The 13,150-nt window shown below is 41.2% G+C and overlaps 1 pseudogene; it reads left to right on the top strand.

Annotated features, from left to right (window-relative positions):
• Nucleotides 1-5,216: 5,216 nt before the first annotated feature.
• On the top strand, nucleotides 5,217-6,351 carry LOC121167485 (annotated as a pseudogene).
• Nucleotides 6,352-13,150: the final 6,799 nt, after the last annotated feature.

Here is a 13,150-nt window from a genome sequence, read left to right as displayed (position 1 = left end):
TAAGCAAAACAGTCAGTGGTAAAAATGGCTACTCAAATTAGCCTGTCACCTGACCTGTGTTTTTCCTTGGTAGCTTTTGGGGAAGAGTAGGGTTTGTTTCATAGCCTCAAATTATGTTTTGTCTCCAGTGAACTAACAACAGTGATACTAAGCAATTGTTCAGATTTTCAGTAAGTAAACTATTGCATCAGCATGAACAGCTGATTCTCTTAGGTTATTTAAGCTGAGACAGGGAAACAACAGAGATTTTTCCCTTTTGCCTAGTGTTTCTGAACTCAATAGAGAGAATGATAGCCATCATTTTCAGCACAGGAACTTTCTGAAAACTTTCCAGGCTCCCTCAAGCTCCTATCCATCATGCTAAGAAATTCAAAAATCATGCACACAGCCTTCCACTCAGAGATATGCTTTCCAATACATAGTTTTACCCAATCTCTAAGATTTGCTGAAAGACTGAATAGTATTTGTGGGGAGCCGTGCAGTTGGGTCGGATGGCATGGGTGTGTGATGAGCACCACTCCTCAGTTAGCAAGGCTGCGAGGAGTTTCTGGCTGCATGGCAAGGCCCGGCAGAATGTCTCTGGTCACCTCATTGCTGCCTCACCCATTGTATGGAACTCAATCACCTCTCTGATGTTTCATAGAATTCTTCTGAGGGTGTTGTTGCTTTTCTGCTAATGTGAAGTGATTCCTGTAACTGGTGTGACACCTCAAATTGATCTATCATGTTATGATAAAAACACCTGTAGTAACGTAAGGCTATGACACACAGTTAAAAGTATACAATAATACAATTGAGCCCACTATGTTTCCAAACATCCTGTTATGTGCCCACTTTTGTCCTAAAGTTTGCCCTAGTATAAGTAATGTTTTCCTTAAGAAATGGCTTGATAATATCTTGCAACAGATGGCAATCATGGAGGTACAAAGAGTTTGTTTACCATGTGCCTCGAACTGTTACAACACATGATATGACGCATTTTAGTTTCTTACCACAGAAAGCAAAAGTATATGGGGCATCTTTTATAAGGAAATAAATGTGAACCCCGTCAAATTGGCTTAAAATCTCAATCTTATATTGGCACTTATATTTAGGGAAAGAAAACAGTTTATAAAAATCTTTATCTTATATTGGCACTTATATTTAGGGAAAGAAAACAGTTTATATAGATGAAAGGAAGTTTCTTGTAAGAGGCCCTCTGTAGATTAGCTGAATTGCCTTGATCCCTTTCACTGCCCTTTAACAAAAGAATAAAAAACAATTGAATCAGCACTAGGTGACGGTGACCGTAATTAATGCATGATTTGATTATAAAATTTAGCAAAGAATCTATGTTATATGCTTTTATAAAATCCTTTTACTTATGATCTTTTAATTCTGTATTCTTAATATTTTAATCAATATTAGTTTGTGTTTAGTAAAAGTTGATTTTGAGTATAAGTAAACTACTTGTCACTATGTAACTGCATGCGCTGCCAACCGTGGAGTTCCTGGCTTCAGCCAGGTGATTGCAGGTTTCAATGAGTAATGGTTTGTTAAGAATGTTTTCTTTGAAATAGAAAAATATTTTTTAGGATTGCTTCTTGCATTTTCATAACCATGATGTAATGAAAAATGAAACAATTGGATGTTGTGAAAAAACTTGTGATGATTTATGTATAAATAAAGAAGGCAACTTTTCTGAGTTGTCCATTATGAGCATCAAGTCATAGTGGTCCATGTCTTATCTCTTCCTATCATCTCGCCAATCCATGCATCCTTTGCAAGCTCTCAGTCAGCTGGAGCTGGTCTCCGGCAAGTATTGGAAGACTCTGAACTTAGCTTGTGTAGCTTGTCTGGAATTCTCTGTGTCCACACAGATATTTGTGGGTTTTTTGGCTGGGAGGGTGGGTTGGTGAGTGGTGAGGATTATAAAGGAACACTGTGCACTTAAAATGTTCCGACAGTGTGTCCATCATGGGTATTTGCATACTGGAACATTGTGCTGTCCTATTCTGTTTACACAACCTGGATGAATAATTACACTGGACTTATGATTATTCTCTGTGAAAACTCTTGTTGTGGCTTTAAGAATACCGGTATTAGGACTAGGTGTGCATGCTGTTTCTAAACAAACCTGATACACAAAAGTCAGTAAATAAGGTGTAGTAAAAACTAAGAGCATCAAGATTTTATGCATAGGCAGAATGACTATACTAATGAAATGGATTGCGTCTAGTTGCTTACTCATTGCACTATTATGAACACTGGCCTTCCTTCCTTCCCTCATTTGATATTCATCCCTTCTATTGTTAAAGTTTTCCAGATTCTAGTAATTTCAACATATTTCCCCCCAAATGGACAATCTTATAATCTTATAGTGAACACTGTGAATTAAATCAACCTAGAATTTTATTCCCATCCTTAAGCTATTTCGTAACTTATTTAGGCTTTTAGAGTTACAATCACTATCATTATGTTTCTTAGTCCAGTTTAGCCAGGATGACACTCCTTCCCAGTCAAATGTACATAGAGAAGACGAAACATTCTTTCAGAAACATCTAAGACAATAGGGCCGCAAATCTGTGAAGGGGAAATATGAGACATGACAGGGAGCTGGATCAGGAATAAAAGAGAATAACAAGGAATAAAAGAGAAATATTATCGTGTAATGTTGACTTGTGTGGCACACATTAACAATTCCACTATTATCTCTTTGTTAAATAATGGACCTCTAATATTAACAGCTAAAAACCTGAGTCAAATTACTTCTTTTCAGTTGATCAGGGGAAAAATTGGTATCTATTTGAGTAGCCATTTTCCATTTTCTCTTGATTATGGATCTCTCTTTAATTCATTATAATTTTAGAAAAGCACACCGTTGAGAGATGTAAACTGGTATCTCAAATGTTATTTCAATTGCGACTGCACGAAACAAATCCCACCCTAAAAATGATAAAAATTCCTTCCCAAACTTGAGAATCTTGTGAAATAAACTACCTCAGCTCCTGGGCACTGCATCAGCTTAGCTTCTGAGCCTGCTCACTCCTTGACTGCAGTGTCAGTACTTTTGAACTGTCACTGAATCTTTCCTACCACTGAACCTTCTATGGATTCTTTTCTTAACTTATTTTCTGCACCTGGACCCTTTGCACTCAGATTCCCCAACATAAGGAAATTGTCGCTTTTTGACTATGGTTTTCCTGGACAAGATCATTGCCTCTTCAAGCTTACTATTACCACAATTGTTGCCATTTGGCTACTCATGTTAATCTCGTCCTTGGCATATGGTCTGTAAGACTCTACCATGCCTCATGAGTGACACTGTGTATGAGATTTCTGCAAAAATTGTCTGTCTCTCTCCTAAGAAAATTTAGTTAGAGATAGTGTCACTATGTTCCTTGTTTTCTCAAACTGATGTGGCTATCTTCATCTACGCTCAAGATGACAAAAATATACAGAGGAAATAGTCTGGAGGAAGCGAGAGAAGTTCTTGTGCCACAGTTAATGAAAGTCAACGTTTTCTGTTCCTCTCTTATCTGTGTGCTCTGGGGTTAATGTTTCTCTTGTTTTTAAGTCATTTTAGGTAAGACTGTCTACTTAAGTATATTGAAACTAATACAATTATTTGAGTTAATAACTTCCTCTTCATTCCTCTCTAACATTGCATTTTTACTTCTCCCTAAGAGTTTTAAGTATCTGAGATCCACTAAATTCTCAGTTGAGTGAGTCTCAGCAAATTCTTGGTTTGAAAATATATTAGATAAAAGAAAGTAATAAATACTGCAGAAGAGTCAAAGTAAAAAAAAAAAAAATCTCTGATCCCCATCTACTCATCTAGTTTTTCTGGTTCAAGTGTAAACAGACATTTAAAAATAATGTAAATATCCCTTTGCTAAGCAATTGTTTGCCTTTCACAGCAAACAAAAACTTGAAGCGAGTGAATGAAGCTAAAACCTGTTTTTTTATGACTCATGGCACCTTCTTCATTATAACATCATTTCACCTTCCCCCTTCTACCCAGTGCAGTGGCTGAGCTGAGAAGTTCCAAGATCTTTTCAGATCAGTTTCCTGTTTATCCTGATTGGATGTTGTGGATTGAATGATAACTATAGAGACTAAATACTGACCAGAGTGGTACAGGTGCTGTGAGGGTGTCCTGCGACTTCCCAGCTAACAAGATTCTCTTAAAATGCTGTGATCCAGGAAGCACCTGCTATACTTTAAGTAGCAATAATTGTACCTCTTAGTGTCATTATAGAAAAAGTGATTCATGATCCCCTATCTGAATGATTAGCACTCCACTTTTTGCCTTTCTCTGTAAACTGATAACATGAAAGTATGGGAAAGTAGTTCCTCAATGGCTAAGTCAGTGACTTTCTCCCACTGTTCTTGATGTCTAAAGTGAATAACAATCACACATAAACATGTCACATGTAAACTGACTTAATGTATGAATATACCGTGTAGAAAAAGTGTAGTATTGGTGGGCTGCCATTGTCGATTTGTTAAAGCATTGCCTGCTGTACTGGTATCCATATGGGTTATAATTTTAGTTCCCATTGCTTTACTTTATTTTTTTAAATATTTATTTATTTTTATTGGAAATGCACATTAGATTCTTGGAGAGAAGAAGATAGACAGAGACAAATCTTCTATCTACTGGTTCACTTGCCAGATGGCAGCAATCAATAGCGCTGGGCCAATCTGAAGCCCGGAACTGAGGGATTCTTCCAGGACATCCATGTGGGTTCAGGAACCCAAGAACTTGGGCCGTTCTTTATTGCTTTTCCTGGACCTTAAGCACGGAGCTGTTTGGGTAGTGAAGAAGCTGGGGTGTGAACCAGCATCCCTAGGTGATGGCAACACTAGCAGGTAGAGGATTAGCCTGTTGTGCCACCTCACCAGACCCTGCTTCACTTTTAATCCATCTCCCCACAAATGCAGCTGGTAAAGCAGTAAGGTACAGTCCAAGTGTGTGGTTCCCTGATTCCAAGCTCCCAGCTCCTGGCTTCAGTCTGGCATACTGATGACCATTTTGGCTGTAACTCTATGCTTCAAATGATTAAAATGAATCTTTTAGAAAAAGGATAGAATTCGTTTTGAACACGAAGTGTGTGAAAAAACCATTTCAGACTGTCTTAGGATTTAAGATTTACTTTGTCACAAAGATACCCTGAACTTTATACAAACTGAAGCTTCAGGGTACAGTGCTAACAGTCAGATGCCTTCCCACAATGGGTCAGTGATGACACAGGAAAATGTGGTACTCATCAGAGACATATTAGCAGTCTTGTAGAACTGACCTAATTGGGACCCCGGTTAGAAGGTAAGAGCAAATGTGTGATCATCAGCCCGCCGAAAAAAAGCCGAAGAAGAGGAGAATGCGCAAGTGATAAAACTGCCCCTGTGGGCCCACCACACAGTGGAGAGGATAGAAGAGTTTGTGAACAAGGTCTGGGAATGGTTAGACGGTCATCTTGCATGATGTGCTACCTGACAGGCTGAAGGCAGCAAATAATTGGCAAATAAAAGGCAAAAAATTGCTTAGCAAAGCAATATTCACCTACTTGCTTTATGGCCACCGGTCACCCATGCCCTCCTTTTCTACCTGCTTCAAGAGCTACTTCTGGCTACATACAGAATCGGGCAATATTGGACCCATCTGATTACTTTGTGCTGTTTCTCTTTTGGGGAATCTTGACCATGCTCAGATTAAATATGTGCTGCATAATTCTTCTCCAGGAGAATGTGGTGTTTGGGATGGTCTTTATGGGTGTAGGGCTTCTCTACAGTTTATCCTAACTTGTCAAAACTACATATCATCATGCAGAGAAAGTCTCCTAAATTTTTCCAAACTGTGCTACTCAGAGATTCTTTTATTGATTATGGGAAACTGCCCTCTAGCTGTTACTCCTTCTACTACTCCCACAGCCATGGCTCAACTACTTCTCTGCTCTCTGTGTTCTGGGCATACCTGTCACCATCTAGGGACAGTGAGATCATTTTGTTACCCCCTAAGTCCCAGCAGACAAGAATAGGTGTGTTCCTGAGGCTTGATTTGATGGGAGCTGTGCCCACCATGAACTTTACTCTCACTGAGGCTTTGTGAAGGCCACCACAGTGGGTCAGATGGGATGATTCTTCCATATTTTACCCCAGCTGGGCTCTGTACTATTCATAGTCCTGAGAGATTCTCTCCCAGAAATTTGAGTTTTGGTTACGGTCACATCAGATTTCCATGCCTTGGTGGAAGCAGCAGCCTTCGTTCACTTCTGCAGGCTCTCCCACCTTCAAGAATTCTGTTATGGCCTAGAAGGGGGTTGTACTGACAACTTCCTTCTCTTAGTCTTCCTGAGAGTGGAAGAGTAACTTCCCAAGTGTTTTTAAAATTAACTTTTCTGCTGATGTGAAAAGAAGAATCTGATTTCTCTGTTAGAGATCCAACATCAACCAAGCTCCTGCCCTCTTTCACACCCATTGCACAAACAAAACAAACAAACAACAACAACAAAAAACACCTTGCATTTTTTCACCAGCTGAGAAAGGTGGAGACCCAGTGCTCTGTGACCGCTGTCCCCTCACAGAGGCAGTCCTTTGAAACTGATGTTGAGATTTTGCCCTCACCTTACCATTTTGGGACAAAACATATAAGCTGTGTAATGGGATTCTCAGAGATACCATTTTTTTTTCTGTTAAAAAAAAATCCCTCACTACACATGTCCTTGTTTTGTAACCAGCTTATAACAGGAATTATTTTTGTGCCACACTTTTCAGAAATAATTGAAACCTGGTTCTGTTTTTCTCAGTCTCAGATCTGCTTACAGAGTAGGAAGAATAAAGGCAGCAACTTTTTTTTAAGATTTATTTTATTTTTATTGCAAAGTCAGATATACAGAGAGGAGGAGAGACAGAGAGGAAGATCTTCCTTCTGATGGTTCACTCCCCAAGCAGCTGCAATGGCTGGAGCTGAGCCAATCTGAAGCCAGGAGCCAGGAACTCTTCCTGGTCTCCCAAGTGGGTGCAGGGTCCCAAGGCTTTGGGCTATCCCGACTGCTTTCCCAGCTTACAAACATGGAGCTGGATGGGAAGTAGGGTTGCCAGGATTAGAACTGGTGCCCGTATAGGATTCTGGTGCATTCAAGGCGAGGACACAGAGGCAGCAACTTTTACAAGCCTAGTTAATCATGGAAACATTTCAAGGTTTCAGATAACTGGAGTTAGGAATATCTCTTGAAAATGTAAGATTAAAATGAGAAAATGTATTTAATATCAAAATCTACCTTTAAAAAGAAACCTACTAGAATTCTTACATGTTTTGATGTAAAGAAAGTATGAATATAAAACAAAGAAGTTACTTACTATTTAAAAATGAAATGATTTTAGGTGTGTTTAAATAGTGAACAATAATAAATAGTTGTTTATCAAATATCTTGTGATGATTTACAATTCATATGAATGCTCAATAGAAAATTTACTTCTGAGAGAAACCAGAAGTTTGTTTTCAAGGCATAATTCCGTGAAAAACTTCTTTTATAGAAGTCTAAAGTGGTTCAAATTTCTTCCTAATACCACAAAATGATTCTCTGAATTCACCATTCCTTCGAGCCTTATTTTTTTCCTGAAAGCTTTTTTTTAAAGCATTTGGGAAAGTGCTTTTGTCTTGCTCATATAAATTGTGAAAGCAGAGGAAAGATATCAGCTTTGCCAGAAGAGAGATAGCTTATGAATCACAATTGTCACTCTGTGTAATGAAACAATAGTCAGTTATTTTCTGTGCAAGGAATTGGGAACAATTCCAAAGGTAATAATGGTAATGTTGACATGAGCGTTTATAGTTAGATTGACCAGATTGACTGGAAAAATAAGTTTGCTTAAATCCATGGGGTTATTCTGAACTGCTTAATTTCATGCTTTCTGCCAAACTTGGAAATGATAAAATAGGCAAATCAGTGCCCAGAATAATCATCAGTCATCCATCTGATCAACTGAAAAGCAACTGAACTTTGACCAATTTGTGTGTTGTATATATCTAGCTTTTGTCTGGTCAAGCTACAAAACAATTAAGCAGCCCAGAGTCACCGAGGAATACATACTTGATAACAAACTTATTTTTCCAGTCAGTCTGGTCCATCTTACTATAAACCCTCACGTCGACATCATCATTATTCCCTTTGGCATGTGTAATTTTCTTATAAAGTCATTTATTTCTCTGAGATATTTGAAGGAGAGAGAAAAACCACATGCAAATAACTTCTATGAAAGTATTTTTATATTTTAATAATTGTTGTAATTGTCAGTTACTATTTTAATCTCATATTTATTTTAAAGTAGACTTTTTGATAAGTCTATTTGCATAAGAAAAAGCCTACAAACAGGTCACCCAACCATCTCAGCTATATCTTGGCAGCGAAATATGGGGCAAACAGAGACTCTATGATGGATTACGTCAATCAATGGATTCTTCAAAGACCTCACAGTGCTTGGAGTGGCAAGACCTGCAGCGATTCATAACTGCTGAAGTATCAAAACCTCTTAAGCAAGAACCTCAGAGCATACCCTACATCCGGGACCTGGGGAGGGTGGGAAATTGGGTGGGCCTTCTCCCTTAATACCCCCCTTTAAACATGAAGGAAACAATATGGAAAAAATAATAGTCTTACCCACGTTCCTGTAGCCCTTGAACCTTTTTACCCTAATTAACTATGTAACGATTGTCAAAATACAATTTAAAAAAAAAACCTATAGTAGACTTATTATTATCTAAGAATTTTGGTAAAAACTGGTCAGGAGGGTGTTTAGAATATATCCCATGTGGATCTTCAGAGATTACTGTATATAGGAAGGTCAGATAAATGGGAAATACAAATACGAGAAGAACATTTTCAGCTGCAGCTGTTTGTAGAAAAATGTACAATATTTGAAGCAAACCAAAGCTGCCTAAGTATTAATTTCAAATTCCATTTTCCTCAGCTTGATCCACTGTCTATCAATCAAAGCTAATTTAATCAGTCTTGGAAAAGTCACTGAAACAAATGTAATTGGATTGTTCTGACATCTACATAACTTATTTACCAGTGCCTTTGTGTTGATGAATGTGACTTGTCTGATTATAACTATTTTATTGTTAGTGTCATCATGAATATTTGTTTTATTTCATTTTATGACACAGTTTCATAGGCTCTGGGATTCCCCCAACCCCTCCCTAAGCCCTCTCACCATGGTGGATTCCTCCATCTTGTTGCAGTAGTACAATTCAAATCCAGTCATGATTCTTTCATTGTGAGCATGTACCATGCATAGAGTCTAGGCTTTTATCATTCAGACAAATTCAACAGTTTCTTGGGGAGACCATCTCTGATCTGAAAGCAAAGCTGGCAGAATATCATCCTGTCTAATGAAAAGCCACAACATAACATCAACAATTTAAGTAGCCAAACTCACAGCATGTTATAAAGTTTATACTAATTTGTAAATTTGCATTTTAAATGGAGAGAAAGCGATCTTACATTTGATATTTTACTCATTCTCAAATTTCCAGCAGCCTCCTGGCGGCTGATGGGTCTCAGGATGGGTGCCTCATGCCTGGATCCCAGACTACAGCCACCATGTGCACATGGTAAGCTCTCCCTGGGTGGCCAGTGCACCATTTGGCTCCAGGCTCTGCTTGCTGGCTGCCCGGCTAAGGAGCTCTAGGTATTTGGTTCTTTGAATTGCTGCTTAGGTAGCTCCAGGTTGAACCCACTGTGCTTCTGGGATGTGAGTCAATCCTAAAGATTCCCAATGACAGTAATTCTTCCTTTGAAAAACTTGTAATCACTGAACAATGCTTAGCACCAGTTCATGCAAAAGCTAAGGCTCAGGGATGGTCCAGCAGAATCATACCCTGTTACCTGAAATGATGATGGATCAGGAAAAAGGTCCATACAGGGCCATTACATTAACTAGCACTAGAACCATAACCAGGGGCAGATTCTGTGAGGGATGCGTGGGTCAAACCATGTGGAAATTCTAGCCCCACTGGTTAGCTCAAGAGATGGAGGGTGATGGAATAAGCTAGGTGTGACTAAGGCGCATATCATCAACTACAGGTAAAGGAACTCCCAATAGTCTGGACTGATCAGGGCAGCACCCAAATGTGCATCCTGAATAGGGTGTGGGGTGGGCTGGGCTGCAACATTCACCAGCTTATACATGGCCAAATGGAAGGCCAGACTGCACTGGGCACTGGCCTAAAACCCAATGACATGTATGAGAACTGGGTCTGGGAGTGGATCAAGTGGAGGAACTTGGAAAACTCCCTTGGTGAATCATAGATCCCACTGGTGAACATGTGGTCCAGACCTGGGGGTTGGACAAGCTGGGCAAAGTAGCTCCAATGGCTGGCCATTGTGTGAATTGGTAATGGAGCGGGATGTACTGGGCAGGACCGAGCAAGCCTTGGCCTACAAGCAAAACTAGAAACCAGGATGGAGCACAGGTCATGCTGAGCTAGGCTCTTGCACCTACTGGTCTGCATGAGTCAGGGACTCTAAGCCACAGTGTCTAAGGCAGAGGTCGGGACAGGTGAGGGGCTGTGCCAAGCTGAGTCAGAGCAACCACTGGCATGCGGGTGATCTATGGCTTTGAACAGGCCCAGTTGGGGAGCTAAGGGGACAATCCTATCTTGGTTGAGGTTCCCACCAAGGGGCCTGAAGGCTGGAATGGGGGTTGCATTTTGAATGGGACACGGTTGTAGTTTCCCTTGGCACAAATGTGGACTGGGATTGGATCACCAAACCAAGCCAGAGTCCAACACTGTCTGGTGTCCCGGAGGACCAGGGTAGATGTGGGATGGACTAGGCAAGGTCTCAGGCCTTACTGAACCATATGTGAGCCATATGTGCCATGTGTGAGCCATGGCTGGGCTGAAACATCCAACAGCAAACACCATTTTGGGTTGAAGGCCAGTTAGGAAGAGCCACTGTTTCTGCTAGGACAGGACATGAACTGAGTAGGGCTGGCTCATGGACCCACTGGTATGCGCAAAATCTGGCATTGGGAGAGGTTCTGATGGAGGAGCCTGGGCAACTCCTCTGGCAGGACACAGACCCGGCAGGTAAGCGCAAGAAGCATGATAGGAAACAGCCCAGAACAGGCCATGGAAAGTTACCCACTGGCATATATTTGGCATGGGTCAGGGCCAGACCAGGCTGAATCTGTTTACATCATCCACTGGCAAACACAGACACCAGAACAGTGTGGGTTGAGCCGGGTTTGGTTGTGACAAAAACCAATGCACAATACAGAATGCCAAGGTGAGGTTGCCTGGGCCAGAAGTGACCACAGTACCCATCCAGCATGTGTGAGAACCAGGGAAGAAGGAGGGGAGCAGAAACCAGCAGGGTTATAGGGAGGGTTCCTTTGCTAGACAGCTACTCCCACTGGAGAGCATGAGCTGGGGTAGGGGCAGAACAGACCAAGCAGGATTACAACACCTGTGTGCCTCATGTGGACTAGATTAGGGAAAATCCAGGCTGGGCTGATTATTCCTACTGGTGCAAACAAAATTAGAGTGGGTGAAGGTTGTTTGGGCTTAGCCACAGCATCAGCTGGCAGAAGCTGGCACTGGGGGCTAATTTTGTCAAGTCAAATGCCAGAACCACCTGAAGAGTGCATAATCCTGGAGTGGGTTAGACATCTGGGAGGGAAATAGTGGGCTCCTCCCTCTTGGGTTACCACTCCAGTGGAAGGGCATGAAAACTAGAACAGGGGCTGGGGTGGCTAGACAGAGAGGCACTCAACAACATCCGTGAGGGCTGGATAGTGGAGCTGGTTGGATGGAACTAAGCTTCAATACCCATCGACATGTACGAGAGCCAAATGGGATGTGGGACAGACTGGACTAGTCTGCTACACATACTGGCAAACCAGGGTAGGGGGTGGGCCTGGTGGGGGTTATTGTGGGTCACTCTGACTAGGCTGCAGCTCCCACTGGTTTATGTGAGGGCCGAGTATGTGCTGGGCAGAACCAGGCTGGACTGCAACACCCATTGGTTCCAGTGGAAGTTGGGGCTGAAAACAGAACCAACCCAGCAATTGCAACCACCAGCTGATCGGGGCAATGGACTGTGCCAGGCTCCTGGCTTCTGTTTGGCTCAGCTCCACCTGTTGCAGCCGCTTGCGGAGTAAGCATTGGATGGAAGATCTTTCTCTCTGTTTCTCCTCCTCTCTGTATATCTGCCTTTGCAATAAAAATAAAATAAATCTTTAAAAAAATTGTAGCAAATGTGGTATAAATACAAATTAATTTACATTTGTGTACAGATGAATGAGTGGGAGATTTCACTTATGTCATTGTGAATTCAGCTGCTACCAATATGTTACTGAAAGTGACTGTTTTATATACTTTTTAATTTTCTTACGGATATATTCCTAGGAGTCTTCCATATGGGTACCTCCTTCTTCCCAGGATACACATAAGCGAGAAGCTGAATTGAACAAGGAAGCTTCTGGCCTGGAATTAGGCTCTCCAATATGAGATGTGGGCATAATAGTCACAACTGTTGAACCAAAAGCCTACTCCTGTGTAGGGTTTAGGTTGTTTGGTGTTTCCTGAGAAATTCCACTTTATTAAGATTTTCAGAGCTCTAGCTGTACATGTTTATGAATCAACGTATTGGTAACATTGCACCCATGGTAAACATAGTGCTGCAAGATAATAAAATGCAATCTGTTTTTATCAATTGAAAATGGTCTGGCCCGGCGCGATGGCGCAGTGGTTAAGGTCCTCATCTTGCATGCCAGGGATCCCATATGGGCGCCGTTCTATCCTGGCAGCCCCGCTTCCCTTCCAGCTCCCTGCCTGTGGCCCGGGAAAGCAGTCGAGGACGGCCCAAGGCTTTGGGACCCTGCACCCGTGTGGGAGACCTGGAAAAGGCTCCTGGCTTCGGATCGGCATAGTATCGGCCGTTGCGCTCACTGGGGGAGTGAATCATTGGAGGGAAGATCTGCCTCTCTGTCTCTCCTCTCTGTACATCTGCCTTTTCAATAAAAATAAAATAAATCTTTAAAAAAAAGAAAGAAAAGAACATGGTCTCTTCAGTCATATTGCTAATTCTAATGTGTGTTTGAATGTGTAACATAAGCTATGTAGTTGGATGGTTTAAATATTCTATGACCTTTATGACAA

Source organism: Ochotona curzoniae, unplaced genomic scaffold (assembly GCF_017591425.1).
Source record: "Ochotona curzoniae isolate NIBS_2020 unplaced genomic scaffold, NIBS_Ocur_1.0 patch374, whole genome shotgun sequence".
NCBI lineage: Eukaryota > Metazoa > Chordata > Mammalia > Lagomorpha > Ochotonidae > Ochotona > Ochotona curzoniae.
This window is presented reverse-complemented; position numbering and strand designations above follow the sequence as displayed.